Source organism: Triturus cristatus, chromosome 1_2 (assembly GCF_964204655.1).
Source record: "Triturus cristatus chromosome 1_2, aTriCri1.1, whole genome shotgun sequence".
Lineage (NCBI taxonomy): Eukaryota > Metazoa > Chordata > Amphibia > Caudata > Salamandridae > Triturus > Triturus cristatus.
The window spans coordinates 1136228913-1136255472 of record NC_140580.1 but is presented as its reverse complement, the minus strand read 5'-3'; the positions used below and the strand labels follow the sequence as shown (position 1 = coordinate 1136255472).

Genomic DNA, 26560 nt, shown 5'->3' with positions numbered 1-26560 from the left:
CACAAACCCCCACTTCAGCAGCTTGGGTGTGTGGGGGCGGGGTGGGAGGGACACTAGGTAGCTGTGTGCTACATACGCCCTTTAAATTGTTGTTTATGGCTGCTTTGTATTTTTATTGGCAACAATATCATAAAAACAGTTTCAATGTGATGCAATAGTTATATTAGATGGAGCTGTGGTTGAGAGTAGCAAATGGGCACAGAAAGAAGGGGGGTGGAGGTAAACGTATAATGGATGGATGTGGAGAAGCAAAGAAGGGTGGATGGATACAAGCAAAAATGGAGAGATGGGTGGGAAAAGGGCGGAAAGAATGATGGATGGTGATAAGGAAGAATGATGGACAGAGAGAATACAGGAAGAAAGAAAAAGAAGACAAAGACGAGCAGGAGGAAATAATGAAAGAAAGAGATAAAAAAAGAAAAAAGGATGCGTAAGAAGGAAAGATAGATGAAAAAGGCAAATGATGGAGAAAAGAAAATGAAAGAAAGATGCACGGGGAAAGGAGGAGAAAAGGGTGGAATAATAGGAGGAAGAGGATGAAAAGAAAGAAAGGATGTTGGAATCAAGGAAGGAAATGAAGAACGGAAGCAAAGATGAAGATGAGGTGTAAGAGAAAAATGCACGGACACGAAGATACAAAAGTTGGAATGAAAGATGGAAAACAGAAAAAAAAAGAAAGAAGGAAGGAAAAGAACCAGTGTCAGGCTTGCCTGCCTCCTTACTCATTTAGTATCATTAGAATGTGGTACAAATGGGGGTGGGGGGTAGTATTTTCTTTTCTTACTACTGCCTTGTCCTCCATGTGCTCTCCAAATGAAAAGTGCAAAGTTAAAAAAAATACTTTATGTGCAGAACAAATAGGATAACACTTTTTAAACTGCAAATGAATGTGCGCTGCATTTAAATATGAAATATAATACTTTTATAGATACAACTCTGCCTTAACAGACACAAAACCCGCTTAATAACTGATTTCCCATGCAGTGCTTTCCTTTAATAAAAGAAAAGTACTTTAGTACACATATGACTTAATACAGTACATGAAGTAATGTCATCTAAACAAAACCATACCACTGGAGCTCCTTTGCAGCAGATAGCTGACAGCAAACACACTCATAGCTCTTACGCTCTAAGCGCTATACTTTTTGTTAATGTTGGGGTCCGTGACCAATGGTGGCCTGTGGATATGTTTGCGGTCACCAGCCCAACCTCAAGACATAAACACCGATTTAGAGATTGGCGGATGCAGGCCATCAGTCATAAAGTGCAGGATGCCCCATCCACCCTATCAGAGTGCATAGGGCCTTCATGCACTTTAAATTAATATAGCACGTTACAATGCGTGCTATTACAAAGCAGTAGGTTACAACGTGGTCGTTACAACGACCGCGTTGTTACCATGCATGGCTTTACATTGCAAGTCGTTTCTACGACTTGCGCTAGGTGGCGCGCTGGACTTAGGAATAGTATAAATTACTATTCCTACTCCAGTTAGCGCAACAGCAGGGAAGGTATTGGATTTAAAAGCCAACACATTCCCTGGTGTTGCACGCCACCTAGCGCAAGTGGTAGAAACGACTTGCGATGTAAAGCCACGAGTGTTAACAACGCGGTCGTTGTAATGACTGCATTGTTACCTACCTGCGTGGTAATAGCAGCGTTGTAAACGCTGTTTCCCACTTTAAATATGGCAAACAGGCTTTCCGACTGATGTCTTGTGTCTGCCAAATTCTAAATCAGGTCCATGGTAACATACACTAGGCACATGGCAGCATTGGCTGCTCATAAAAGATTTTAGTCAACGTTGTAAGAATTGGAATTTAAATCATTCAAATAGCAAAGCCATTATTACAGAAGTATCCTGGAGGCGCAATGGGCGTTTCTGTCTGCTTTGTGCGCCCCCAGGGGCAATTACAGAAGGGCCTCAGATGCGTGTGACCCCTTATGTATTACAGATAGCGCTCGCGTACGAAGGGCCTCAGATGCATGTGACCCCTTATGTATTACAGATAGCACTCGCGTACATGTAATAACAGCGCTTTCTCAAAAGAGCATTTCCTCGTTTACTTGAGGGCATGCCCCATGCAAATGAGGGAATCTCTTTAACTCTGCACCCACGCCATATTATGGATGCAGGTGCAAAGGCAAAGAAGTTATCAGGAGGGGCACTGACAGTGCACCCCCTGATAGCAGCCCTGTGGAGGGTTACACATGTGTCCTATGGACGCCCCAGACATCCATTGCAGGTGGCTGCAGTCACTCACATCACCCGCCTGCAAGGGGATCTCTCTTCCCTTTTTACAGTGCCGGCGGGTAGCAGCCTGCACAGTAAAACATGGAACAGCTTTGAAGCAGTAGCTCCATTTTTTACTTGAATGCGCTGCCCCAGGGCAACATGAGTTTGCGGCTGCCCCAAGGGCAGCACATTCAACCTAATAGGGTGCAGTTTTCCTCTGTTCGTGCACGGTGCAAACAGGGAAAGTGCACCCTATAGGTAATAGAGCCCCAGATAGATATTTTGAAGAATTTTGTGTTGTGCCGGTCACACAAAATTATGCAATTGAGTTACTTTGCGGAATTACGCGCCGTCCACAGTAAAAAAAAATGCACAGTTCATTAATGTACCGGAACAACAGAATTTGAGCAGCTGTTGTTTGTGGTACTTTTGTTTAAATGCGTCCCTGTGACAAAAAGTGACGTGTGGATGTATTTCAAGCTTAAATATATATCTGCATTTTGCGTAGTAATACGTAATTTTGCAGCAAATTGCTTAAATACTTGAAAGCAAATTAGACACATTTTGCACAACCCTGGTATACATTTACCATGACAGTTGCCATCCACAGAAGTACATTTCTATGAAGTACTAATTTGAATGCACACAACATCTATGCTGACTATGATATAAGTTGTGTTTTTATTTTATGGGTAGTTCTATTTTATTTTGCATATTTATATAGAGTGGAAGTAACTGCAGGAATAGCCGCATGCCTTACAAGTAACCACGACCCAGATGCAAGAGATATATAATCAAACAATTAATTAGAGTCAAGGTACAAAATGGAGGTGGAGAAGATGAGGAAGCAGGAAGTTTCTGTACTGAAAATGTTATTTGAACATATGTGTTTTCAAGTTCTTACATAAGGTATCGTTTTCAGGCTTGTCTTGTGATAGTTTCTGGGTCTTATAGCAAGACATGAGATCTCTTGAATATATGTGTTCATCTTTTCTGTTTTTGAGCTGTGCAGGGAGGTCCCCCCAGAGATGGTATGGTTATTGCTAGTAAAGAAGGTTCATCCAACATTAAGATCAATTTGAGCATCTAGTGATGGTTGGTGGAAATTCAAGGGTACCTGTGAAATATGCTGCGGGTTGTGTTGCCCAGGCACAAGCTTTGCATCAGTCGTAAGAACAGAGGGGCTTATTTATGAGAGACTTGAGCCCCCGGACCGTCTCTTTTTCTGACGCTCCGGCGGTGCAAACCTCACAATCATATCTATGAGGCCAGGCAAAGCTACTATGAAGGCTTTGAATGGCCTCTAGATATGGAGTGAAACAACGGAGCGCAAGTCGCTGCGTTGTCTTTCTCTGCACCACGGAGACATTCCATGGGTGTTGCGGTGGGATTTCCCATGCCACACCCATGGGTTTTGACACTGCCCCAGATTTACTTAATTAGATAAACCTGGGGAAGCGGCACAACCTTACGCCTTCCCAGAGCAGGCACTACGAGGAGAAACACTTTTGTTTCTCCTCTTTCCATGTGTGATGCATTCTGCTGATTCGGTATTTTCTTTAAAATTCATTATATGGGAGTCTTGCATTTGAAGTCTTCCTCCCAATGTATAAGCGATGTCTTCAAGGCACCGGTGTGGGGTTTCTCGGTGTCCGCAGATGTGGGACACTGCGTGATAATTTCAGTCCAGCAGAGTTATTATGCATTCAGCGTGGGCTCCCCATGTATTACATTTTAAAGAAAATAATGAATGATTATTGTTGAACAATCGGACTCCTACCCGCGGCCAGCCCGGCCCCCATACAAGGATGAATATACCATATCATTGAATCTGAATTGTGCAGCCTATAAAGAGCACAGCCAACCCGTGGTCCCCAGGCAATGCCTCTCCTGCCGAGACCCTCACATCACGAGTAGGGTTGAAACGTCGTTGACAACACCAAAAGGATAGTCCAAAGAGTGAAGCACCAGAACAATCTGGTTGATCTTTCCCTGCATTGACAATTGAACAATTGAACATCCCTTTTAAATACCAACCTTGTTTTTACTGAATGTCACTTTATTGTCACATATATCTAGGTTATGGTTATGTTACTTGGGGCTCCTTTTTCACTCTCTTTTCATCTTCTCAAGAAGATGTAAATGTTGTAGACTTGTAAAGCGCACAGCTGCCCCAGCAACGGGGAGTCCCGGCGCTGTAGACCGCTGGGGAACCCGTCCTGGCTATCCCTGTGAGATGGTCCCTTTCTGGGTATCTCCAAGGTGAAACCAGGCATCCCCAGCGTCTGTGGGGGACCGTTGTAGAGATGAGGCAAGCTGAATGCCCAGAGTTGCCGAGTGTGTTCCTGGTTAGAGTAGGTACCGAGGCGAGAATTATCGAGTCCGTTTTTGACCCTGGTCCACAATCCAGCCGCGTCGGGAATTGAACCCTGGTCCCTGGCCGATTCTCTGCTTACGGGTCAGCCGCCTCTAACCAGTGAGCCACACCTCTCCACTAACAAAAACTCACAAAACTCACAAAAACTAAAGCGTCACAACAAAAAGTAAAATGTAAATGTGTAAAATATGCAAATCAATCTTCCTTAATTAAATTTGGGGTCAAATGGAGCATTTTAAAGCAACCTTTTCTCAAACATTTGCTAAAAAAGCCATGGGCTCTGAAAAGTCACTTGTTAAACATATAAGTTCTTTGATGGTGTGCAAAGCCAGTGAGAGCTGATTCTCCCTGGGCGTCCACCCTCTTTTTTTAAAATGTTGAATGAGTTGCCCTCCATGCCAAAAAATAACCTCCGCTGGGCCAGGAGCAACATGTTGTCATGGGTGGGCCCCGTAGGTCATGAATACCCCTCTTATGCCAACACTTACATACAATATGCCCGTTCTAGAATTTTGCTGTTAATGTTATCCTTATAATATGGCTAACCCTTATTTCAAAATTTTCCTCTAGTATGCTATGGCCCGCAGTTTGTCATAGTTGTCCCCCTCCTATATGCCGTGGCTGCCCTCCTTTATGCCAGGAATCGCCTCCAATGTGGTAGCGCAGGCATGATGCGGAGGGTGCCCGAAATGTCACGCATTCCCTCTAGTATACTAGCACAGAGTTTTACCATGGGTGACCTTTACGCAGAGAATTACTTCCATTATATCAGCTTCATAATCTTTCTGTGGGTGCCCAAACCAAGAATTACTGCCAGCATGCCAATGCAGCCTTTTGCCAGAGATATCCTACATGTCAGGTATTATTCTAATATTCCAGTACCGATATTTCATCATAGGTCCCTGTCATGCTAAGAATTACCTCCATTATGCCAGCCCCAGTATTTTGCCATGGTGCCTTTACAAGCCAGGAATGACCCTTGGTATGTCAGGGCCAAAGGCAGACTCACAAGCATAGTACCACATTCTCACTCACACTCATTCTTATCTACTCATTCTCACTCAATCATTCCCACCCATTTGCACTCACTCACTCATTCATTTTCACTCTCTTGCACTCAGTATTACTTTCACACACTCATTGTCACTCATACACGCACTGTCATTTGTTCTTACTTTGAGTCACTCACACATATACTGACTTGCACTCACTCTTACTCTCCTTCCCTCATTCTCACTCATACTCATTTCCTGACATTCAATCTCATGTAGTCTTCCTCCCGGCCACTGACTTTCACTTTCACTCACACTCACATGCTTGTATACAAACCCATACTTACACATACACACTCCCTCTCCCACACAAACGCACTCTCACCCGCAAGCATGCACAGAAGATACCTTTAAAAGCATCTTTTACTCACTTTGGCTCTCAGTGAAGGTCCCATTTTAGCTGCTGATGCTCAATTCTTTATTACATTAATAGTGAATAATATACAATTATCCACAGTAGGCGTAATACAAAATGGGCTGAAAAGAAGGAGGGCGGAGTTAACTCGTGTGCTTGGCTCTGGTTTTTGCCACCATAGGCCTGGGATCACAGGGTCAGTGGAGGAGTCGCAAGGGGCAAACCAGGTGTCGCCCTCTAAATGACATGTATGTGTATTCAAACCTGCCCAGTGCATCTGAAGACCTTGTGTACAGCACTGGCCGAGAATGGGGACGAAGAGGCATCTTATCGCGCTGAAATTTTGGGTCTGTTCCCTTTTCACTGTGGCCTCCTCATCGGCCTACTTGGCCTCTCAGAGTCTGCTATACCCGCGAGGAGACAGACACCGGAAGAAAGTGGGCATCATGACAACATCTGTGTCTGAATGGAACTGTGATCAACAGAGCAACCTTTCGAAATGCAAGAGTTGATGCTTTAGCCTAACCGAACCGCCAGTCCCACTTAAAAGACGCGAAGCAGTGGTACAACGGTCTGATGTCACCCTAGCTTCTCATAGAATGACTGGTTTTTATAGTTGTCTTTGCGAATACTTCCCATTGGCTCTGACTGGAAAGAGGTTCCAGGGGAAAAGGTAGTTTCTTTATGGTTTTCTTGTTATCAATTGTCCTTAAACCTGCTGTGGTGGTTAGCCTCTTAAGAACTTGGATTGGACAATTGTTGTGTATCCTGTAATTGATGTAAAATTAGTTGATTAATAAGGATGGCAGACATTGGTCTGGTTGTCCATCTGCTCAGTGTTCATCAGTTCACATTGGACTCAGTCATCAATTTCACGATATAAATAGGAATCTTGCTGATAAACTTGGGATCTATGGAGTGACTTCAATGCACATCTGATTGGAGGTCATTCCTCCATTTTGAAAGAGGTAAATGAGTCCTCGCAAGAGCGCTGACTTCAAAATATGGACTTGCAACCTACGGTCAAGCAGTGATCAGTTTGTAAAAGAATGAGTGCCGGTGCCCAAACTCTGCACAGAAGCCCACGGCTGGTGCTATTAAATGTCAGTACACTAAATACCAAGGCTGCGTAGTCATTATTCCAGCTCATGCCCCCACACACTCATTGCCCCATTCTCTCACTCTTGCAGGTTTCTGCTTTCTCCCTTTGGGACGGCTTTTCCACCTTTCTTGTACTCCTTTTCCCCCTTCATGGGTTTTGTCCTCACTTGCGCTCATAAATTGTTTGATAAGGAAAAATAAGTGTCAGTCCCCAAAAGTAACTGACACTGACAGCAACCACCAGCTCAAATTAAGCACAACTGCCAAAGTAAGTGGATATGTCGTTAGAATAGTAACTTGCCCCCCATATATTATTTACCTTGACAATATTGCACAAGTTGGGATGTTTGAGTTGATGTTTGAGTTGATGTTGTTGCTGGTCAATATTTATCTAGTCACTATACTGTTATACAGGGGAACCTTCGAGTTCTTCTGCCACAGTTTGTCCTATAGTGTATAGTGCAATTGTGATTTATTGCACAGATTGTCTGAAGTTTTCTTCTGCCAGCCCTCAGTCCACTAACTGATTATATCTATATTAGAGTGAGAATGTCGAGTAAGGATTTTATTCCAAGAGGGATAAACATGTTCGCTGCCTCTAGAAGTTCCCATCCATTATTTTTGTAGAGGGTCTAATGTTGGCTTCACCCCAGTGGATTAACATGGTTTTTGATGAGGGCTAGACAATTGCAAAGCACGTTTGAGGGGGGTCCTCATGACCCAAAGGCCTTGGTGATGGTTGTGGGGGTCTTATAATACAGCTGTTGTTGAAACCTCTGAAGCATGGGTAGGTGAAGGAAAAAGAGAAGGAACTTACCTGTGAGTCTTTGAAGTTCTAAAAATGTCAAGGTTGGATGGAAGATTTCTTCTGGCCAAAGAAGGTGGTGCTCTGTAGACCCCTGCACACAGAACAAGAGTGGATTCATGCAGGTCAAGGGCGAATTTAGGTGACAGGCACAGCCCTGGGAAGCTTCTGTGAAGGAAGAAGGAATCCTGCTCAATAGAACATTGGTACATGAAGCTGAAGACAAAAGAGAACTTGGATCAAAACAATGAAGTGCCCGTGGCGCGAACCAGAATAGCATTGCACAAGATGTGTGGTTGGGTTCTGTGGAACATCTTTGAAACAACATGATGGAAGTGACCTGCGTCAGACAGGGAAGTGGAATGAAGTTCATGAGTTTCCAAATTCAGCAGTGTGATGGCCAGACTAGAAATGAGAAATAAAGGTGTGGGTGGTCCATACAAGGCTGTATGTGATGTCTTGAAACTTGAATTTATCTGATGGGGCCGATGCTTGATGTTTTTATTTAAACGTTTACTTTCCCTTGCAAAGCCTTCACATTAAAATGGGATGTTTTATTTTGTAAGGCATTAGTGTGTTCATTATATTCTTGTTTGCTGTCAAGTTGGTGCACAATATAGATTGCTACTGAATAAAATGTGACTCTATAGCATCAGGGATTCACATGTTCATTATATTCTTGTTTGTTGTATAGTTTTTGCACATTGTAAACAGTCACTATATAAAATGTGACTCTATAGCATCAGGGATTCACATGTTCATTATATTCCTGTTTGTTGTTTAGTTTTTGCACATTGTAAACAGTCACTATATAAAATGTGACTTTATAGCATCAGGGATTCAAATGTTCATTATATTCCTGTTTGTTGTTTAGTTTTTGCACATTGTAAACAGTCACTATATAAAATGTGACTCTATTGCATCAGGGATTCACATGTTCATTATATTCCTGTTTGTTGTTTAGTTTTTGCACATTGTAAACAGTCACTATATAAAATGTGACTCTATAGCATCAGGGATTCACATGTTCATTATATTCCTGTTTGTTGTTTAGTCTTTGCACATTGTAAACTGTCACTATATAAAATGTGACTCTATAGCATCAGGCATTAGCATGTTGCGTAGGCGTTTGGTTGGTGCTTAGTTGTTACACAATGTACCTTGGGTCTGTGCCCAGTGCTTTTATGCTGGGTGTGATCATGGGTTGGCGCTGCTCCGTACCTTCCCCACCTTATTATAGAGACACCTCTGGGTCTCTCTAGTTAATGTGACGAACACTCTATAGGAAGCCCCATTTTTGCAAGATTTCCCCCCGCCCCCAGACTTATTTGCAGCAACCTTTGAAAATACACTCGGGCTTGATTCACAAAGGTAAACTTAGACATTTGGTCTAAAGTTAGACAAAGCGTCAAGGTTTATGACTGGGAATCCACAGAATTCACAAAGGGCATTTACGAGTACTATCCTTATGTCTACACAATGTTTTTTCTAATTTTCAGTAGATTTCCAAACCATCAACAAGGCAATCCATCATGGAGATCGGTAACACAATATAGTTCTCATTGTCACATCAAGCATTTAATCGAAATAACACTCTGGTTGTATGACAGAATATCCACAATAATCATATCGAGTTGCCAGGATATCATTTCCAAAATTTACTACATAAAATCGAGTTTATGTAAATTGAATGCAAACTACCAAAATATTCTCTCAGTGATGTCATAAATTATGTCATAGAACGTGTCATGATTGATGTAATATGTGAGGTCTTAAGCAGTGCATGGCGTGGGTGCAAGTAAACTGGTGAAAAATTCTGTGGGACCGAATCACAAAAGTAATCTGAGACAAAATCCTATCTTTACGACGTTCGGTATTCACAAAAGACATTTAGGAGTAGCAAAGTTAGGATTCCCAACTTTACTAGTCCTAAATGCCTTTTGTGAATACCAAACGTCATAAAGTTAGAATTTTGTCTCAGATTACTTTTGTAAATCGGGCCCACTCTTTCTGGACCGAAATTACTTTCCATGAAGGTGCTTAGGTGGACAAACTTCTTCTTTTTTTTAAAGTGTTGTGATGATTCATCAAATGGTGCCAAAGTTATTAGCAAACCAAAAAACACTTAGTTTTGTCTGACAAATGAGGAATCATATGCAGTATTTTGTGTTTTCTGCACCAAATATTGCTTTCATTGGAATATACTCGATGTTTTTCACCTGGTAAATTTCAGTAAGTTTTACCTAGCAAAATGCGCCAAGGGAGAACAGCGGGGCCGGTGATTAGGGCAGTGCACAGAGCTCCGATCCCTGTGCAAACAGTAGTGTCTGCAAGGATATGAATTTAGAAAAGGCGGGGCTGGCATCGGACACGCCGATAATATTGCAGTCCTGCCGGCCCCCGACGACCGGGAAGGCAGGCATGTCGCGGCCAGCAGTGACGCGACAGGCGCGCCTCCACCCTCATTGGTCAAAGGCTAGAGGTCGTGACCCGGAAGTGAAAGGAATCACTTCCGGGTCACGCAAGTGGCCAGCCTCCAGGCTAGCCAGAACCGGTCTGGGGCGAGTGGTAGCCATAAAAGGCTGGGGAGAAGAGGAATCTTCCTCTTTGCCTTCTGAGCTCCCCAGCATGTAGTGCAACCTCGCTAGGAGGCTGTGATTTAATTTTCTTTCGCTTCGATTTCAGGATTATCCAGTTTCGGAACGGTGTCCTCTTTTGTGGAAATTATGCGGCAGGGGGCTAGGACGCCGGAGTCGAAGCAGTCTGGCTCTGTGAAGCGGCGTCGGTTGGCAAAGCGCACAGGAGGATCTCGTTGTTGGTCGGCGTCGCACCGGAGGACGCGCTGCATGGCTCGCTGAAGGAGCTCGGTCCCGGGAACAGAAGCGTGTCGGCGGTGTTGTGGGCGACGCCCCAGGCCAGGTACCCGTGTGTGGTGGCGGAAAGCGCTCACCCGCACGGTATATATAGCGTGCTGTTGCTGAGGACGGGATTGTGGCAATTTTTGAACCCGCGCAGTTTCCAGCGCGTACTCCCCGGTGTAGCGGGGGGGGCAGAGTGTAGGGGGCGAACAGAGTGCGTGATCGTTTGTCAGGCGCGCAGTGTAGATTAAGAGAGAGTCGGGGAGTGGGGGGCTGTGAGTAACGGGCCTAGCGTTTAAGGTTGTGCAGCCTGCTTAGTACAGTGGCCAGAGCGTCAGTTTGGTAATCGGAAGGTCCTGAGTTCGTTTCTCTAGTAGGGATTAAGGAAGTCACTGTGGCCTAATAAGGAAGGTCTGAGGCTCCTGCTCTCGAGATTAAGTGTTCAGTTCCTAATGTTCTCTGTCCTTTAAGACCTCGTTTAAACAGGAAAGGCATTCTGTATAAAATTCATTATACAATTCAGTTTGTTGAGCAGGGAGTGCAGCGTGCACGTGGGTACTGTAAGCGCCCTCACCTTATTTACAGAGTAGACTCTCCTCTCTAGGATAAGTGTTCAAATCTTGGTGTTTCATTTGTTGTGCAGGAAGTGCTGCGCGCACATGGATTTTGTAAGCGCTCGCACCTTAGTCACAAAGTAGACTTTCCTCCTTAGGTTAAGTGTTCAATTCTTGGTGCTTCATTTGTTCTGGGAGGTACACACAGGGGGTGAAGAAGAGGACCTAACACACTGTGGCAGTGCAGTGATTATGAGAGGGGGACAGTGAGCACCTCATAGGTAGCCTTTCATTTAGCCTTGTATTTGTTTCTTGGTTTTGGTTTGACCAGCGTGGGGCGGATTTGTTGCATTGAGTACCTTTGCAAGTTAAGTGAGTAAACGGGCTAGCATTGTTTACGCGGTGGTAGTAAAAGTAGGGTCAAAGCATTTGGCAGAAACGTAAGCAGCAATGGTAAGTAGAATGAAACGGGGCGATAAATGCTCTCGCATGGTGTACATGATGGAGACAATGATGCGCAAAATGGTTACCATGGACAGGAGATGGAAGAAAGTTGACAGATTGGGGCAAAACCTGGCAGATCTCAGAGAGAGGGTGGAAGGTCAGGAGGGGACGCTGGAAAGGCCCAAGCGCCCCATAGTACCCCCCAAGCCCAGAGGGTAATTAGATCCCCTTCCTAAGCGGGTTTGTCCCAAAAAAGGGGTGACTAAGACAAAAGCCACGGCTCCGGTGTCTCAGCCCAAGGATGGAGAGGTACCTGGCCCATCAGGAGTGGGAGCACTGGGGGGGGGGGGGTTTCTTCGGGTGCCTTGGTCCCGGCGATTCCAGTGGGGGTAGTACCTCTGGGGGAACCATTGAGCGCCCCGATAACGGTCGTACCTGCGGGAGCGGTGCCAGTAGGCAGCAAGCCACAGGTCACAGGGGTTCCAGAGGGTGGGGTCCCAAAAGATAACCCGGCAGGCGCTAACCCGGTCCCATCAGATTTAGTGGCACATTTAGCGGCAGTTTTACCTTGGTTGGGGAGAGCACAGATTTTGTCTCCAGTAGTAGGGGCGAAAGAAATGCAGGGGGACCCATAGGCGGAAGCAAGGAAGTTGATTGCCCAGTTTGTGGCAACACCTGGGGGGCCACTAGGGACAGGGAAGGGTACTCCTTTCCTTTCCAACCCAAACAATGGGGTTACACCACTGGGCGTCAACAAGGAAGTACCGGTGGTCAGCCAGGCGAAGGAGATGCTGACAGACCCTGCTGGAGTGATCGCAGCAGGTAAGCAGGTGATGCTGCCAATGCTGGGCATGGGAGAGGTTCATACCGGGATGGAGAACGTGGCTAGACACGTGTCGCGTGAGTTAAAAGAACTCATATGGTCAGGCAGCTATGTTAGCATGTTTTCTTTGCTAGTTGATGAAAGAGAAAGGGAGAAAGCTAAGAAACAGAAGGACTGGATGCTCCCGAGAGAATGGGCAAGTGAGTTGTTAAGATTCAGGGTGGAGGAGAACTTGAATAACTTGATCAGGGCTTTCTCAATATTCATGGCAGTAATGGCTGAACGTTTTCCTAACATACAGGCAGAGATGGCATGTCACCAGAACCGCATTACTATGGCTAATGACAAATATGGGGGAGGGGAGTTGGAAGCAGTATGACATAGACTTCAGGAGGGCTAAGTCATCTGACCCTGCACTCTCATGGAACCAGGTCGATACGATCTCTTGGTTGGATCAGTTTGGAGCAGCACAGTCCAATCATCAGTTTAGTACAACGCAGGCTAATAACAGGGGACAGACAGCCCAAGCATTTCATCCTTATCATCCCTTTCAGCCGGCCCAGAACACAGGCCCTGCCAATAGCTTTGGGGGTGGGGGAGGGCTGAAGGGGACTTGTTGGGATTTTAATAGGAGGACATGCACTAGGGCACCAGGCACATGTAAGTTCAAACATGCCTGCTCTATCTGCGCTAACCCATCACACCCAGAGTCCAAGTGTCTCAAGAAATCAAGGGATAAAGACAAGAGGAAGCAGGAATGATTGTAGGGTACACCAAGTTACACACTCACCCATTGACATAACGGCTATGACCCTTTGGCTAAACAAATACCCCTGTCATTCTGCTGCTAGGACTCTGCAAGAGGGTTTCACATATGGGTTTAGGATCCCCGCACCTGATTATGTTGGGGCGCCGGAATGCAAAAATCAATTGTCAGTGAGGGCCAATCCAGGCGTGGCGGCAACTAAGATTGCTAAATAATTATGCCTGGGCAGAATAATGGGCCTGTTTGACCACATCCCGGTGCACAATTTTGTTTGTTCTCCTTTGGGGGTGGTCCCCAAAAACAGAGCAGGGCGAGTTCAGGTTGATTCACAATCTATCTGTACCTAAGGGCAACTCATTGAATGACGCCATCAGTGATGAGATTTGTAGTGTAAAATACGCATCATTTGACCAGGAGGTGGAATTGCTTAGGGGCCTGGGCCCAGGTGCTTTGCTGGCAAAATCTGATATTGAGTCTGCTTTTCGTTTGTTACCAGTTCACCCAGAAGTCTTTCACTTGCTAGGATTTAAGTTTCAAGAATTTTTTTACATGGATATGTGTATGCCCATGGGTTGCTCGGTCTCCTGCGCCTATTTTGAAAAATTCAGTTCATTTTTGGAATGGGTTTTTAGACGTGTGACTGGGCATCAGTTTGTCATGCACTATCTAGATGACTTTCTAATCCTGGGGTCGGCGGGCTCTCAGAAGTGTGCGTGGGCACTGCAGGAATTCTGCACGCTCATGCGGGCTTTTGGGGTTCCCCTGGCGCCGGGAAAGACAGTTGGACCAACAACAACGATAGAATTCCTAGGTATTGAGTTGGATTCAGTCCAAGGGTGTTTCCGCTTGCCGGCAGACAAGATTAAAAAATTCAGGACAGCTTTGCAGCAATGCCTAGCCAAGGATAAGGTTACCTTGCATCAGTTACAGCAAACGGTTGGATAGTTGAACTTCCCCCTCAGAGTGATTCCAATGGGACGACCATTCTCCCGCTCCATCGCCGAGGCCATGACCGAGCTTAAAGAGAAGCACCATCATACCAGGCTGTCGGCTTAGGTTAGGCAGGACATGCGGATTTAGATGGCATTCCTGCTAACCCTGGGCGCGACACTACGCTTCGCCCACGTAGTGTACGTAGCGCTGCCTGCTTCGCAGTTTTCGAAGTAGGCGAAGCAGGCAGCGCCTACGCACACTACGTGGGCGAAGCGTAGCTGCCTGCCGCCCACCACCCGCCTCCCGCCCGCCGTACTTTTAAAAGAAAAAATTAATTTGTAATAAAGGAAATTAGGCACTTACCTGACGCGCGGCGTCTCCCGGGGCTCCCTCTTCCTGTTTTTCAATTTTCCTGACTAATGCGCATGCGCGGACGCCCGCGCATGCGCATTTCTCGCAAGAAATGCGCATGCGCGGGCGTCCGCGCATGCGCATTTGTCAGGAAAATTGAAAAACAGGAAGAGGGAGCCCCGGGAGACGCCGCGCGTCAGGTAAGTGCCTTTAATTTGCTTTATTACAAATTAATTTAATCTTTTAAAAGTAGGGTGGGTGGGTGGCGGGTGGCGCGTAGTGGGGCTACGCGAAGCGCGTAGTGTGCGTAGATTTGGGCACACTACGTGCTGCTTCACGTAGCCCCACTACGCCCACTACGCCCACCCTTAATTCCTGCAGGACTTCAATGGCAGGGTAGTGTGGCCCGGTCCACCCACTACCTCTGCAGAGTTAGGTTTATGGACTGACGCTGCGGGTAGTGTGGGATTTGGCGCCATACTTGGCAATGAGTGGGTGGCGCAGCAGTGGCCAGATGCATGGGTGCAGAATGAGTTAACAGCTAACATTGGCTTCTTAGAATTGTTTCCTATCTGAGTGGCCTTAACGGTATGGCCCAACAGACTGCGTAATCAATCTGTGGTATTTTGGTCTGACAACATGACTGTGGTTGAATGCATCAATCAGCAAGCAGCAAGATGTAAGATGATCCTCCGCCTGTTGAAAGAGATAGTGCTGTTTTGTATGCAAGAGAACATACTGTTTAGGGCTAAACATGTGCCAGGTGTGTTAAATAATGCTGTTGATGCACTCTCTCGCTTCAAGATGCAGATCTTCAGAGCACACCTCCCCTCTGCAGAAGCGAATCCAACGCCCTTCCCAGAAGTACTTTGGCTGATTGGTGCCCCCAACTACCTAACCTCTTTGCAGTTAGCCTAGCTCCCAGGACCAGGAAAGCTTATGAAGGGGCGTTCTGGGCATATTGTACATTCTTGAGAAAGGATTGGGCGGAAGAGTGGCATGACACAGGGGCACTTCTGCGTTATTTAGGGCCGTTACATGATGAGGGGCGCTCGGTGGCAGCAGCCAGGCGCCACGTGGCAGCAATATCCTTCTTGGCCCAAACCAGGGACAAGGGAGATCCCACCGCTAGTTTCACAGTCAGGAAGGCTTTAAAGGGTTGGCAGCGCATCCAAGGAACAGCACCGGACTCGAGACGTCCGATAGGGGTGGAGCTGCTAGCAGCCCTACTGGGGACGCTTGACGCGGTCTGCAACACCAAAGGGGAAGTTTTACTGTTCAGGGTGGCTTTTTTACTAGCCATTTATGGCGCTTTTCGCATTTGGTGAATTGGTGGCCCAGAATAAACATGATTTACAAGGGGGTTGCAGTTTGTCCATGCAGAGGTACATGGCGACGCCTTATTGATATCCATTAAGAAGTCAAAAACTGACCAAGAGGGCTGTGGTGAGGGGTTAGTTCTACATCGGACGCATGGTAATCCGTGCTGCCCCATAGCACAATTTGAAGCATTTTTGCAGCATAGACCTTCTACAAGGGGTGGGACACTATTAATCCATGCGGATAGTACACCTCTTACCCGGTTTCAATTTAAAAGGGTAATGGATATGGCAGTACAGCAGGCAGGTTTAGATCCCAGTTGCTTTGGAACCCATTCTTTTAGAATAGGGGCTGCCACGGAGGCAACAGCAAGGAGCTTGCACAGCAGCAATGTCAAAAGAATTGGGAGATGGTCTTCCAATTGTTACAAACGCTATGTGCGGCTGCAAATGTTGTAAGTGGGGCGTTAACACTGTACTGATGCGTGTCTTTTTCTGCTTATCTCTACAGTTTCTCGAACCTGTCACGCAGGGGGGAAACTGGCGTCGGCTCACCAACAACTAGCAAATCAAGGACATGCACCTCTTCCAGAAACAGGACCACAGGTAGTTTGGATTATAGGCCATTCATATGTGAGACGTCTGAATGCATTTTTCTTTTCAGGAAATTACAAATACAGAGCAGATCAAGCTGGTTTCCAGATCTCATTGCACGGGAGAGGGGGTCTCTGTTTGAGTCAGTTCAGGGGTTTTGTAAGGGACTTATTGAGCAAGGGGGTCCCCGCCCGGATATCATTATCTTACACCTAGGAGGGAATGATCAGGTGAATCTGGGTAGAAGAGGGCTATTGGAATCCATAATAACAGAGGTGGGTTGGTTAGCAAAAACATGCAACGGATGCACCATAGCATGGTCACAAATGGTACCTTGATGTCAATGGAGGGGGGGGGGGAGTCTGTGAGGGCACTGAACCACTCGGTAAGAAGGATCAATAACAAGATAGAGAGGTTGTTTAGGTCTCCTCAGTAACAGACGATCGCCCATGGGTGCATCAGGGGGGACCCGTGCTTCTTAAAAGACGGTGTCCACTTATCAAAGGTAGGTAATGCAATCCTCTCAGAGAATCTGCTGGCATGGTTAGTGGGCTTGAAAAGCAGGGCATGACCTCCTAGTTAGCATAGTGGTGGGGGGGGGGGCAGATAGTCAGGCAATTATGCTGGCCTGTGGTGGTAAGGTCCTGATTGGTAAGCAGTAAATTTAAGGTCCTTAGGGGGCGGCGCCATTCTTGAATGGGGTCGCCCAAGGGGGAGGGACAAGTCGTCCCTCCTAGAACTCCAGGGGCAGTTGCAGCCTTTTTGGCTGGATGGGTGCGGGGGAGGGGGAAGTTACGCTTTTCCTAGGCTGGTTGGCCACCCCGCACACGCACAATGACGCCAGTAAAGGTCGCAGAACTGCAAGGGCCCCTTATGGAGATAGTATATTGAGCATACGGGGGTAACTGGGGGGGGAAGTACCCTCACGGTGAATGGGCCCTCTGCGCATGCGCTCTCCGGCGGGAGGGCGGGCTTAATTGATAAGGATCTGACACTAGTTATTGACCTTGCCGTAGGCTCAAACATGGATACGCAGAAAATAATTGCCATTATGATTATGGATGATGTTATGCTTAGATTCGGATAGGAATAACTTGTATTAGAGTTATGTTAAGGATAGCCATCTGACATCTGTACATATAAAATGTAATCAATGTCAATTATATGATTTTCTGCGTAATTTTGTAAATATTGTTATTATAAATTGTTTGTTAATAAATACAGCCGGGGGTTATCTACGACCCCCTTTTTCCAACTAAGTTCTTGTTCTTGATATTGTGTGGGTCTTGACAAGGGAGGAGGGGGTATAGGTAGTACCAGGCCATATCATGGCCTAATCCAAACATGGCCTCAGTGTACACAAACGCCTCACGGTCCCTTCTCTGTTGCAGTAATCGGCGTTGGACCAGGCTATATCTCCAAATATCTCTGAGACCATAACTTTCACCTGCCGACCTCAGCAGAAAGAGTTTCTGATAATCTGTAATTTGTGGGTTTACAAATCTGCAAGTAGTCTGCCGGGAACCCCTGCACACAGTGAATTTCCTGCTCGTGTGTGTAAATTCTGTACAGTTGACATCCATCAAGGACTTTTCAACCTCTTTAGAAGCATTTGCTATCTTTTTTGTGAGGGATTGAGAAGGTCTGCTCAGGTGTGGCTTTCTCTAATACATGCCCCCTCTCCATTGCCCCGCCCCTAACTAAACCCCGCACAGATGGGCGAGAATCCACCGCGAGTCCCCGGCTATTACCCTTTGCACCCAGGACCTCTATTAACACACGGTAGACACTGGTGCAAAATGGCCGCAGTTTTAGAAACTCGTGTGACTGATTTTGTTTATATACACACTCCAACTATCCTATTCAGGTCTGTACTGGGGCACAAAAGCAGCCCTGCCAAACAAAAATGCTTACACCAGCCCACTAATTTTGTCTCCTCACATACCTCTCTTATACATTAATTCTCCCTCTCCACCATCTGTTCTCTTTTTTTCCCTCTGTCTGATTATGATTTTGCTATCAATAGAAAATGTTAAATAAAACAATTAGAATTACAAGGTGTAGGAGTCACATGTTACTGATACTAGTAGGAGGTATATTTTAAGAGTGTTGAGCCTGAAGAAAAGCAGAGACTCATGATTCAAAACATATCACATTGGTTGGGATTGGATTTATTAATAAGAATGTCATTCTGCCCACACAAACCCTTTTTAGCAAAATCAGGATGAGGAAAGACAGAGACAAAACATAACATTCTAACCTATACCATGCAGTTTGCAACCAACTCTTTGATGACAGGTCAAGGTCATAGGTTACTGTGCTGTATTAGTATTGTAACCTAAGTAACAAAAGGATCTCTGTGAGAAAAGCAGTAACTCGCTGAACCATCCACATAAAATAAAATTCTATGATCTGCATTGTACATGTTCTTTGCAGCAGGCATATAAACCCTCTGCACTACTTTATGATGAGTCATACTTTACTAGACAAAACTCCATCTCTCTCCAGCAGGAACTTTAATCACCAGTTATCTGTACATTTTTATTGTTGCCTGAAAACTGCTAGGCACACAAGGAACCCTACAGCAGGTGCTTTAAACCCATAAGTGGTTCCAAACACAGCATCTACTGATCTCAGCTCCTGGTATGGCAGTACTGGTTGCACCATCCTTAAGCGGGCTCTGTCTCCCTGTACCTCATGCAATTAACCTGTAGGAGGTGGGAAAAGTGACAGAGGCTTTCAAACAGGTCTCCAAAGGTTCTATCCTGGTGGAGTTAAAGGCCTGTCTGGCCCTGATTCCTATTTAAGAGCCAGATTCGGTTACTCTACACACCCAACCTGTTTGACTTCCTCTGCCATTGATTCATGGTGGAGTAAAAACCAACTTTGTCAGTTGTCAGCAATCTAAGGAACGCAGAACTACACACACACCAGACACACAAGACGGCATGGTTAATCCCTGCGACCGCACATGTTCTGGAGACCTTGTTAGGGACAATCAACCATAACATTGGACAAGCCCCTCTGTTACAAAATGGTACTTCTTAAGTGGGGTCATGAAACCATCAAAAGATGTGGGGCCATATCTCACAGATATTCATGGATCTTGGGCTGAATGGGGCTTCATTGAAGGGTTTGAGGCCCCGAAGAGGATTGCGGGCCTTCCTGCGCCCCGGGAGCCGCTGGGGCCTGCCTTGCACCCCCAAGGAGGGGCTATCACAAGCGACATGATAAGCCAAAAAGTGGAACTTGTGTCCTCCCCTCTTCAAGAGTCAATTCTTTCCTTCTCTTGTTTCTGACACGCCCCTGTGAACAATATGTCCCTTACAAGGCGTTCGAACCCTGACTGGTGAACCAGACCACCGTGCCCCCAAATCTTTCTCATAAATTACATCAATTGGGATTCTGGCTTCAACAGGAACTGACGTCATTGAAAACGAAAGCTAAGGGGGAGCTTTGTTAAGATTTTACGATGTATTTGTGTCTCAAAAGGGACGAAAATCTGTCCAAAATCTTTGTATTCGGATTTACTTTCCAGCACTAAACCTGTTTACGGCTGGAAATAACATGCGCTGCTTTGCATTACTTAGCACCAACGGGGCCTGCCGTGCGTGGAGCATGGGTGTTTCCATGCACCCACTCAAGGTTTCTGATGCTAAACGCAATTCATCAAATAAAATAGACCGGGTTTAGCGTCAGAAAACTGCGCCCTTTTGAAGTAGGCACACAGAAGGAGAAATATTTTCATTTCTCCTTCCTTTTCCGACTTTGTACTTGTGCTACACTGTACAGCACACATACAAAGAGGGAAAAGGAGTAAAGTCAGTCTATGCTTAGTATTTTGTACTGGAAGGTTACCCTTCCAGTACAAAACCTAAGCTAGACTCTTGGAGACACCCTTACACCATAGTGCAAAGGTGATTCCGTGGCGCACGGCAGCTGATCTCAGCACCAGCACTAGGGAAAGGGGAGGAAAGCGCCATATTTCCGTAAATATGTTGCTCTCCTCCCTTTCTTTTTTACGCAGCGCAGCATTTGCGACTGCTGCACTGCGCCGAGTGATTAAATGGTAAATCCGCCCCAAAGTGTGACAGTGCAGCTCATGGGAAACTTTCTATCACAAAACCCATGTGACCAGTTGGGTTTGCGGTGATTCTCTTTTTACAGTCATTGGCTTTATTGTGTTTGGTTTACCCAAGTCGATCTGACGAATATACCTTACTGCTGCTCAAGGAAGTGAAGAGATCTGCGGTAAGCAGCGCAGTCGGCTTGCTGATAAACATTGCTGAGAATCTTGCGAGTTAATCAAATGACGCTAAATCCATTGGTGCGTGAGCCCATGTGCACGTCATTCCAGAGGTTCCCAAGCTCTGAGAGGTTGATGCTAGTGTTGAACACAAGGTCAGTAAGGGTAAAGGAAAGAACAGATAGCCTGGTGTGAAAACAGGGGCAACCCCTGTTATTCCCCAATTCACTTACAACCTGTGCTCCAGGGGCAGGAACAATGGTATTAAAGTCTGCTGTTCCAAAACTCTGCGGTGCAGACTCAGCGCTGAGGGTCTCCACTACTAGCCCCTTGCAGTGCAAGCAGCACTCAGAACTGGGCTGCACAAGTGCAGACCTGATGAATGCAAGCCCAAGAGAAAGCATAAGGGATGTTAGGGGCATATTTATGAGCCCCTTGCGTTGTCGGATTGTTACGAAAATCACAAACTCATATCCATGAGGCAACGCAAAGCCATTATGTGTAGCTTTGACTGGCCTCATAGATTTGGAGTAAGGCGAGGCAGCACAAATCGCTGCACTGCCTTACCGTGCACTCAAGAGGTGTTCCATGGGCGTTGTATTGGGTTTTCCTATTTAACACCCATGGATTTTGATATTTTTCCACATTTACAAGAGAATGTAAACCTGGGTAAGCACCAAAACATTACGCTTCCCGAGGTAAGGCGTAACGAGGGAAAATGCCTTTATTTCTCCTGTCTTCCTCTTTCTATGCCCCTTCCTGCACAGAAACAATCCTGCATGCAACTGAGGCACCATTGCACAATGGCATAAAGATGCCAATGTTGGCAGTAGGCTGCCAAAATGGCACCAGTGCAGCAGTCTCCAACTATTATCCTCTACCCATCCCCAGTTTCTTGGTCATTAGGTCAAGAGGGTTCACAGAACCACAGTCTGCTTCTTCCCTCTCGCTGCAAGCTTTGATGGATGATGGTTCTGCCAGCTCCCCATCCTGCGCGGAGCAAGAAAGGCGGGGCTAGTCCTTGCCATACACAAACACTGTGTAGTCTCTGAGGATGATGATGGAGGGAGGAGGGTCAACGGTGGGTGAAGGAATGCGATCATGAATGGAAGCACCACTCAACAATGGCCATCAATCTAGGGTGCCGGACAGTCCCAAAATAACGATCTACTAAGACGGAGACGACCATGGATAACTAAAGCAGTAGCTGTAATGCAAAGACAATGTGTTAGACCTGTCAGCCCTTTGGGTGGTCCCTCCTCATCATTATTTATTTTGTCCCACTTTTGCCTCAAACCCTGTTATAATTTTTCCTTTTTGGGAACCACCAGACTTTTTAGTGTTGATGCAGGGTCAGGGAGCCATTTTCCCTACCCCTGGAACTTCTGTCTGAGGGCCTGAGACACAAAATGGTGGCCACCCATTGTCACCTGTGACATCACCAGAACCTCCTGGAACATTCTAGAACCCTGTGACAGTGGGAGGCAGTTTAGAATGTTGGGAGGCCATCTCAGAGTGGCAGTTAGCAACTGACTAGAGAAGAGAGAGGACAGAGATAGAAGGAGGTCGGAGTAAGGCAGCAGAGGTGGAAACCAGTGCTTGGAGTGGGGTCCAGAAACCCACCCTTGATGCTAGTCTCTACTGACCAAGCCCAACCTAAAGCCCTGTGTGGGACCAAGACCAGAAGAACCATCTTAAGGAACTGAACATTTGGAACAGGCCTTAAAGAAGAAGAACAGCAAGTTCCTGACCTGTTCAGCAGTGTCCTCCTGGAGTCCTGACGTCGAGAAGCCTGGAGACCTGGGGCCGGAGGTAGAGAAGCGGCGCTGACAGAAAGCAGACGTCGTACCTGGAGCCGCCAGAGGTCGAGTGAGGGCGCCGACGGAGGTCGTGGAGAGGCACCGGAGGTCGAGTAAGGAGTCACCCGAGGTCGAGTGAGGGTGCCGACGGAGGTCGTGGAGAGGCGCCGGAGGTCGAGTCGGGAGTCACCTGAGGTCGAGGTGAGGCGTCGACGGGGGAGTGAAGTCCGCCCACCGGAGACGCCGGAAACGAAGGTGAAGCGCGCCGGAGGTCGGGAGTGGAGATCGCACTCCGGAGACACCAGGAAGTGGGGAGTCCGAGTCCCTGTGACGCCGGAAGGCGACATCGAGTCGAGACCGTCCAGCGACATCGAGTCGAGACCGCCCAGCGACATCGAGTCGAGACCGCCCAGCGACATCGAGTCGAGACCACCCAGCGACATCGATCCGGAGCCGCCTCACGGCGTCGACACGGCGCCGAGCGGAGCCGATCATCGTGAAAAGGACAGTAAGTGGTAGAGGGGGCGTCTGAGGCCCCGTGGAGCCCTAAAAGACCATCCTAGAGGTTAAAGGGGTGTTAGGACCAGCCTGGGAGTGCCAGGGGTGAACTAAGACTGGTACAGTGACCTCCATAAAGGGCTGTGTAGTTTGGAGGGCCAGATCTTTAGGTTACCCTTGTTCTGCCTCAGCTTAGGCCCCAGCCTTGACCAATCTAGGTGGGACACCCCCATGCCATCCAAGTGTCCTTAAGCTGTGTATGGGCAAAGTAAGACCAAGTGACCTCATGAAAATGATCTGAACTGTAATTGTCATTGATTGTTTTACCTTATTTATTGAAGGTGCTTTATTTATTGTCTTCCACTAATTTATTCCTGCACTGTATTTATTGTCTGACTGTATTTATTTGCCGTCTGTATTTATTGCACATCTATTTATTCCTTGCTTAATGATGACCTGAACCTATTTATTGAAATTCCAAAGTAGTATTGTTTATTTGACCTGCTCTTTTGAAGGAAAATCTTATTGTATTGTATTTATGTTATGAAACCTGCAACTAAGAGAAAATAAGATAAAGACATATATATTTTCAACTTGACTTCCATAATTTTTACGGTGTAGTGTCGTTTTTGGAACGGATGAACGCATGGCTATTGTGTGGGTGTGACGTACGCTTCACACGGTGCCTGACCCCCGACCGCTAGAGCCAAGCTACCATTGTGCTGGGAACCTGGTGACTGCTAACCCGGTTGCCCGGTTTCCAACATAAAATTGGTGTTCAGTGGTGGGATAGAGCTGTGCTTGCGTCTACTCGACAATAACTTTGGGTAGTCCATAGGCCTACACCGGGAGTTTTCTCCAAGCTGACTTCCTAATTTTGAGTTTTGTTTTTTCCAAATTTACTTCTGGTGGTGGGAGGAGGTATTACAAAAGGTACCCCCCTGCATAGCTTCTGTGAGCAACTGTCTTCTATCCTGAGTGGGGAAAATGGAGTTTGTGTTGGAGGATGTGGAAACTTACACTGTGGCCCAACTCAGAGAGTTTTGTCAGCGAGAGGGGGTGTTTTGTCCCCAAGGTGCGAAGAAGGGTGAGCTCCAGACCAGCTTAAGGGCTTGGGGGGAGGCACGACAAGAAAGTAAGGTTGAGAAGGAGGATAGGGATGGAGAGCCTGACAGCGAGGGGGCTGGTTTGTACCAACCTGAGGTGGGGAACCTCGTAGTGGGGCCCGGAACACTTTCAAGGAAGGGCAGCAGTGTCTCTAGCAACGGCTTATTAGAAGCAGAATTCACTGACCGGAGGGAGAAAAGACAGCTCACATGGGAGTTGGCGAAGCTGGAGAAAGAAAAGGAGGAATGGAGGATGGCTCACGAGTTGAGGCTCAGGGAGATAGATCTCCAGATCCTACGGGTCGGGGCACACACTGTTCCTAATGGTGGCAGCGAAGAAAGAGAAATCACCAGGGAACCCAAACCCTATTTGCCAAAAGACATAGTAGCCAGCTATAGTGCGGGAGATGATATCGCTAAGTGGCTAGCGGCCTATGAGATCTCTTTAAGAGTCCATGGGGTTCCAGAGAAATATTGGGGAGGGGGATTGTATAAATACATGCCTCCAGCTGGCAGGGATACATTATTGGCCCTGGAGCAGGATGAGCAGACCCACTACCCCACCATGAAAGTGGCGCTCGTGAGGAAGTTTGGACTAACACCCGAGAAGTATAGACAGAAGTCCCGGGGTAGCCACAAACTGGGCACACAGAATTGGGTGGATTTCCTGGACTATGCAAAGAAGGCATTAGAGGGTTGGTTACAGGGCAGTGAGGTGAGGGACTACGAGGGGTTGTTTGATTTGATGTTGAAGGAACACCTGCTCGAAAAATGTTTCCCTGAACTGCATCAACACCTGGTGGATAGCAAGCTGACCAATCCCCGGAAGCTTGCTGAGGAGGCGGACATTTGGGCTAGTACCCGGGTGTCCACAAGGGGGACTGGAGGGGACTCTCAAAAGACCGGACAGGGCGCCCCCCAGAAGAAAGAGGGAGGGGAAAAGAAAGCGGAGTTCTCTAAAGGCCCCCAAAATAGTTTCCAAGGGAAGGGAACGGGATTCACCCCTAGGGCTAACCCACCCAGAAACCCTAATCCTGGCCAGAGTCAGCAGCCAAGGGTTGTCCATTGCTTCGAGTGCGGTGGTGTTGGACACTATAAGGGAGATGTGAAGTGCCCGAAAAGACCACCCCCTCCCATCGGAGGAAAGGCCCCCGGAGTAGCTAGTGTAGTGCTCGGGGAGGAGATGCCTTTAGATAAGGGAAGGGAGTGGGTGGGTGTCACTTTAGTGTCCCTGGGAGAACGGGAGATGGTTCCTAAGATCCAGGTGCCCGCAAATACCACAAAGTATGGGCAGTGGGTCACCATCAACAGCCAAAGAGGGGAGGCTCTGAGAGACACAGGAGCCAGTATGACTATGGTACGTAGCCAACTGGTGTCTCCAGAGCAGGTGATTCCCCATGTACTCCACCCTGCCGCGATGGCTGACGGCAGAATGGGCCACTATCCGGTGGCCGAGGTTCCATTTGAATGGGAAGGGGTTGCAGGGTTACTTCGAGTTGCCGTAAGCCCTGCCGTGCCAGTCGATTGTCTGCTGGGGAATGACATGGAGCATAATGCTTGGAAGGAGGTGGAATACCGGACTCATGCTGAGATGCTGGGTACACCTGACTGGGCCTGTGTCAGCACAAGGTCTGCGACTACCCGGAGGGGGAGTTCGTTTAGGCGGGAGCCTGGAACAAAGGCACCGCCGGCTGCCGACCAAGGGAAGAACCGAGGGCAGGGAGAGCCTGCCTCGGCATCCGCGCCCTTTGTGACGGATAGGCCACCGGAGGTGGTGGACCAGGAGTCCGCGGAGGGGGATGTTACCGAACTGGAGAACCTACCCATCCCGGCCGAGTGGCACGTGGAGGGAGGGCCGACCAGGGAGGAATTCTGCAAGGGCCAGAGGGAGTGTCCTACCCTTGAGGGACTGAGGCGACAGGCCGAAGCCCAGGCAGCAGGGAACGTTGAGGGGAACTACAATATTTACTGGGAGGATGGCCTCCTCTACAGTGAACCCAAGGCACCCATGCTCGGATCGTCACGGGCCTTGGTTGTCCCTCAACGTTATCGAGCCTTCCTCCTGGAATTGGCTCATGAGATCCCCTTGGCAGGACACCTGGGGCAAGACAAGACCTTTGCCCGGCTTGTCCCACACTTTTATTGGCCTCAAATGAAAGTGTCGTCCGACACCTACTGCCGGACGTGCGTGTCTTGTCAAGCCAGTGGGAAAACAGGGGTGAAGCTGAAAGCTCCCCTGGAACCACTTCCTGTCATTAGCACCCCCTTTGAAAGGGTGGGCATCGACATTGTGGGTCCGTTAGATCCGCCTACTACAGCTGGTCACAGGTTTATCCTGGTTCT

General features: G+C 47.3%; 1 protein-coding gene across 2 annotated transcripts in view; it reads right to left on the bottom strand.

Moving 5' to 3' along the window:
* The window catches only part of LOC146868829 (uncharacterized), a 216798-nt gene that overhangs the window by 131090 nt on the left and 59148 nt on the right, over positions 1-26560 (bottom strand). Inside the window, exon 2 of one of the 2 annotated variants that reach the window (XM_085613857.1) lies at positions 7939-8094. The exons of the other annotated variant lie outside the window; for it this stretch is intronic. The gene's annotated coding sequence lies outside the window, so the exon portion shown is untranslated. The remainder of the gene's footprint in view (positions 1-7938; positions 8095-26560) is intronic. 2 annotated transcript variants of the gene reach the window in all.